Raw genomic sequence first — 6,000 nt, forward strand, 5'->3', positions numbered from 1 at the left:
TCGATCATTAAGTTCTATTCTGTCATTCCCATCTCCTAAATAGCTTTCAGTTAAATCCCTTCCTACCTTCTGCCACTTCTTTTGTTGGCAGTATCATTACCGAACATGCGAGTCATGCTGCCTGCCACGCCCACACAGACTTTTCCCACCTTGCCTCTTTTATGAAAGAAGTATTAGCCCCTATTTTGAACAAGGGCTGCCAGTAAATGGACCAGAGCAGACACACCTGTGCCAAGAGTCTAGCAGGTGATTAATGAGGTCACTTAACTCAGAACATTCTGTTCAAAAAGAGGCAGCAGCATCTAGCAGATTAGTTCCTGCCATAATTTGGATGTGGACCCTGGGAGGAACTGACCTATCAATAGAAAGAGGAGGGCAGAGCAGACATTGCTGAGTGAAGCCAAGAATTTTGTATCAGAAGAACAGAGGGAGATGTTGGTCCTTAGAGGTGCTGTATCATAGACAGATTGACGACTGCAAATCTGGCACACAAGAACACGTCAATGAGCACTCATTTGTATTAAGGTAATTAGTCTCTTTTATTAAGGAAATAGTTTCTCTGCCTTGCAACCAAAAGAAAGTAACTAACACCACAAATAGAGGGGTCAGGAGTATCCTTGCAGTCACAGTCCCTTACAGGGGGTGCGGATCTGTTGGTAGGGCTGTGGAAGACTGGACAACCTGTTCCAGGATGGAGGCACAAGCAATCCATGTGTGGCAAAGGTAAAGTGGATTCTGTCCTGGCCAAAGCAAGGCTTGGTGCTTTTGCTTTGGAGAAATTCCAAGGAAATGGGAAATGCAGGTGAAATTCTTCCTCTCTCTGTGTCTTTCTACTTGTACTGCCCTTTCTAGAAGAATAGGCACCAAGTTGTTAAAGGTGGTTACTTTTGGATGATGGAAATATAAGAGGCTTTTAAGATCTTTCAAGTTACCTGTATTTTTCCCCAACAATGTACATGCTCTGATTTTTGATAAAGAAATAAGAAAGAAAAAATGAAAAAAAAGAGAAATGAAATTCAAGAATCCCAGAGCTGGACGACCGCCTCTCATACGATTAGACGGTTGCATTGGGAAAGCACATGCTCTGGTCCAAGGTTGCCTGGTTGAAAGCAGATAAAGAAACACAGGGCCACCACATGACTTGGCTTCAGGTAACCCTTTCTATGTGTAACCGGTATTCTGAGACCACTTAAAATCAGATCCAAAACTAATAGTACCCACTGCTGAATTGCAACGTCAAGCTGAATTGTCTGACTTGCCAGGTTTCTATGGTTAAAATTAATGCCCTGCTTGGCAAAGACTGTCACACTAGCAATTGGAACCATCTGAGAGGAGCCAACGCAGTCTGGATTTCCCGACTCCTGGGTCCCTTTGAATTATACCTCTGCATTCATCTGCTTCCCCCAAGAGTGGAAGGAGGTACAGTCCAGTCATAAGGATTCAAACACAGCATTAGATCCAGTGGTGTGCTAAATCCGAGTGTGGGAAATAAAAGTACTATCAAAACTATTATAGGAGTTGTCTCAGGAGTATGGGGAAGAGCTTCATGAGAATACGTAGAGATGCATTTTACATTTGCTTAACCAAGGGGTACAAAACATTGTCTGAGAAGATCTAGCCAAATTCATTCCAAGCTTGAGATGAGAAAGGAAGGGGATGAAGGGGAAGCAGAGGCAAATGGTTTCACCTCTTCAGGCACATGTGGAGCTCTGTGGTAGGTTGTGACCAACACAGACAGAGGGCTGAAGTAGGCTTGCAGGCAACAGATCTTTGGAGGAAATGTGAACTTGGTTGCAGGGTTGTGGAAGACTGAGGAACCTTGGGGACAGTGCCAACCAAACATTAGGTTGGGATCTGCCATCTATAGTCAATGACTCCTAAGTCAACTATCTCCAGCCAGACTTCTACCCTGAGCAAACTTCTGTGGTTCCAAAGGTTGCTGGGATCAGCTGAGACCCAGCCAGTAACAGTGAAAAGCCAGACCACCAATGGTCCATGTGAAAAAGGTTTACAAATGATACAGAAGATAGGAATATTTGAATGCTTCTCTATCTTTGTGTCCTACTGAACTGCTCCAAACTAGGCTCCCCATTTGGGCTGGAAGACACACCCTTCTCTGGATCATTAAAAAGAGTATAATAAGAGAAACCATCTTGGCAGTGAAAACTACTTTCCTGATGAGGCTTCACAGACAGGGAAAGGAGACAGCTATTTAAAAAAACCAAATAGATATTGTGAGTAAATCTGCACTAAATAAAATAGTAGCGCCCAAGTAGGTATGGCATTCTGGTGCTGTAGGATGAAGCCTAAATCTCATTTGTCTATGCTTTGAGATCCAGGACTATGAAGAATCCAAATTAAAAGAAAGTTCAATAAAGATCATCCTTGTAGGGAAAAGACTAATATGCAAAACATCTTCTAGAAATTGGAATAAAGAAAATGGGAAGAATGGGCTGTTCCGTGGAGAGGGAGAGTGTATAACCACAGAGAGAAGGAGAAACTTTCAATGAGATTGAACTCATGTCACAGGCATGAGATTAGCCTGTCTTGATGGTTTCTGTGTTCAGTTTGCTTATTAAGACATCCCCCTTTTTTTTTGAAAAAGATCTGAGTGAGTCTGATTTGGACAAACCAAAGATCCAGGCTAGCATCTGTCATTAGGTCTTATGTAAGCTAGTCTTAACGTTCTTTTATCTTCAGTCTTTTCCCACTCTACCTGCCATGTAACTTCTAGAATAATATTCATCAAAAATAAAAATCCAGTCAGGTTATTCTGCCTTCAAACCTGTCTATGACACTCAGTATGATCCTGCAGAATTTTCCCGTTCCTACTCTTCACACATCATCACAGAGGCTCTTGGCTCTAGTCACGGAACCATCTCAAATCGCTTAAGCGTATCAACTCTATTGCCTTGGTAAACTTAGACCTAGCTTTTCTCCTCTCCTGGCTTCAGTTCCTGCCTGATTCTCCCAGCCATGCTTGGTGCACACTGCATGACACAACCCTCAGTCCAGAAGATCACTGCCTCCTTACGAAACCCTTTACCGACTAGGCCTAGAAATAGATGTTTCCCTTCTTCTGTTCTTCTAAAGCTCCCTTCACTCTTGTTAATGGCAAAAATTCCATTGTGTCTTTGTTTACCCTCGTGCTTCTCCCACTGCAATGCAATCTCCTTAAGAGTGGGAAGAATCTCTTTGAATCTGTAAATTATCTTTAATTATCTTGAAATGCCCAGCACTTGGCACAGTTACTAGGATGCTATAATGTTTATTGAAAGAATGACTAGTGATCATTACCTACCAGATGTCCCCAAAAGGCACAGGCAATGTCCTAGACAGAGCTTGGGATTGTTAAGATGAAGTCTCTGTGTGGAGTTCAGGGGCAAGCACCCCACCCCAACCCCGTCTATTGTATCCCATCCTTTTGAGAAGCTCAGTGACTCCTCAAAAGTGGATTAAATTTGACTTCCTTTTCCCAAGGCAGATTCCTGTGATTTGGAAAACTTCCTATCTGACCATTTACTCAGGGCTTGATTGTCAATCAACATGGTCATGACTCTCTTACCTAATTCATTTATTTCATCTAAAATATTGGGCAATGGAACTGAAGTGCTTGAGCCACCAAGTGTGGAGTAGATTTGCAGGTCCTGTGCATCCTCATTCTGCTTATGTGTCGATTTTTGAAATGTGACATTTTTTAAAGTTCCCTTTAATATTTCAGTAAGCCTTTATTAAGAGTGTACTATATGCCAGGCATGACTTTTATTGTCACAATTTATTGGGCATATGGCAGGGCCAATTTACGCACTACCAGTCAGGTGTGAAAGAAATGTAGTTTATTTTCTACATCTAACTTAATTTTGCTCCCAAGCTATCGCACTGCTGGGTACTGAGAGAAAACATGACTGTTGAATGACAGTATATAATCTCTTTGGGGCAGTCATTTTAGAGTAAATCCTCGGTCCTTTTGTTCTCTACCCTCATTCCCAGGATGGGTTCTGAATGTATGGGGGATTTTCAAGGCCATGAGTTACTGGGACAGAAGACACTTTGAGACCACCCCCAGAGATCCTGGGAATGGATGACTTGTGGTCCTCATTGACTTCTACAGTAATGTCTGCCAGTCATGGGATGTCCTATGGGCCCATGGTACTGATGTCCGGGTCTGGTGGAATCATGAGTGGTTCTCATACTGGTTCCATGAGTTGTTCTCATACTGGTTGCCTCTCCCTGGCTTTGTGGACCCACCTGAGTGTCAGCCACGCCCTTCCTCCTGCTCTGGTTTAAGCCATCTATCCTGCAGCCTGTGCAGTGGAGTCTGTTCTTGTTCACATTGCCAGCTCATGGATTCTCATTCCAGAGACTTTCTATGTCTCCTCCTGACCCAGCACACTTACTTCTGGGTTTCTCCCATGGCCCATGCATGTGGAAGGAGTTGGAGGAGAGTGAGGAGTCTGACCTCCAGCCCTCTATCTCACCCCTTGCTCAGCCACTTGTAACGTTTCCTTCAGGACATCACTCCTCAAACTATAGTGGATTCTCACTCCTCGAACTATAGTGGATTCCCACCCCTGCTCCCAATCCACAGCAGACCCATAGTTTTGTAAAGTACAATAAAAATCACTTATTAGACAAATAAAATAGTAAAAAGGCACACAATACAAGCCCCAGTTTTTAAAAATAATTATTTGAGTCAAGAGGTATAAAATCAGTTGTCTTAGTCCACCTGGGCTCCTAAAAGAAAAATATTATAGATTATGTGGCTTATAAACACCAGATATTTATTTCTCACATTTCTGGAGACTGGAAGTCCAAGATTAGGGCACCAGGAGGGTCAGTTCTGGTGAAAGCCCCCTTCCAGGATGCAGACCTCCAGTGTCTCATGTTATCTTCACACAGAGGAAAGCAGAGTGGAAGCAAGCTCTCTCCTGACTCTTCCCAAGGGCACTAACCCCACTCATGAGCTCTCCACCCTCATGACCTGTCTCATCCTAATCACCTCCCAAAGGCCCCACCTCCTAATGCCATCACATTGGGGGATGGGATTTCAACCTATGAATTTGGGGGGACACAAACATTCAGTCCATAACACTAGTCTATCAAATTGGTATAAAAGTTTCTAAATGCTTACTCCCCATTTCAGAACTGATCTCAGTGTGGACTGGAGGCCAGCACCTTCTCAGGACCACACTTTGAGTAGCACAGGCCTAGAATGTGCCACGTTGGGCCAAGAACTTGTCTAAGGTGGTCTTTAGTCTTAGGCAGTGCCCAGGGAAGGGAAGAGCAAGTCCCACTACACCAGAATTCTGCACAGTTTCTCTGTTTTATTTTGTCTATCAGCCTTCAAGCGCCACGCCCAGCTATACTTACTTTCAACATGCCCCAGGGTTTAACCTCAGGGGTAAGAGAGGACACCTTCTTTCCTGACCCTGGTCCCTCTCAGCATCTGCCTCTCTGACCAGGAGCCTCTCCATTTTCTCCCCTTGCTTTCCATCTGCTTGGGCTTGATAGACAAAACCCTCTGTCTTTGCTTTTGATATGTGACCAGTAGGGATTTTTTTCCCTTCTCTTGTTCTTCTTTCTTTCTTGTTTTCTTTCTCTCTCTCTCTCTTTTTTCTTTTTGGCATTCTAGAAAACCCTTTTCAGTCTCTAAAAGGCTCAACCCTCTTGCTGGAATTTTTTTTTAAGTTGGCTTTGGAACTCAAAGCTGATCAATGCCCTCTTTGTTCCAGCTGGTACCCGCCCTCCTTCTGAGAGGACAACTGCCATTGACAAAGTGGGTGGGGAGCCTCGGAGGCAACAACAAAAAAAGTACAGGGTATGAAAATATTTCATAAAATGCCTATTACACTGACATCTGGGTGATACAAATAGGAGTAATTAAGAAGGATTTTAAAACTCTTCATCAGATCAACATATACACACTACTATATATAAAATAGATAACTAATAAGGACCTACTGTATAGCACAGAGAACTCTACTCAATACTCTGTAATGA

This window comes from Aethalodelphis obliquidens, unplaced genomic scaffold (assembly GCF_003676395.1).
Source record: "Aethalodelphis obliquidens isolate GAN/ISIS:26980383/991018 unplaced genomic scaffold, ASM367639v1 scaffold15, whole genome shotgun sequence".
NCBI classification, from domain to species: Eukaryota; Metazoa; Chordata; class Mammalia; order Artiodactyla; family Delphinidae; genus Aethalodelphis; species Aethalodelphis obliquidens.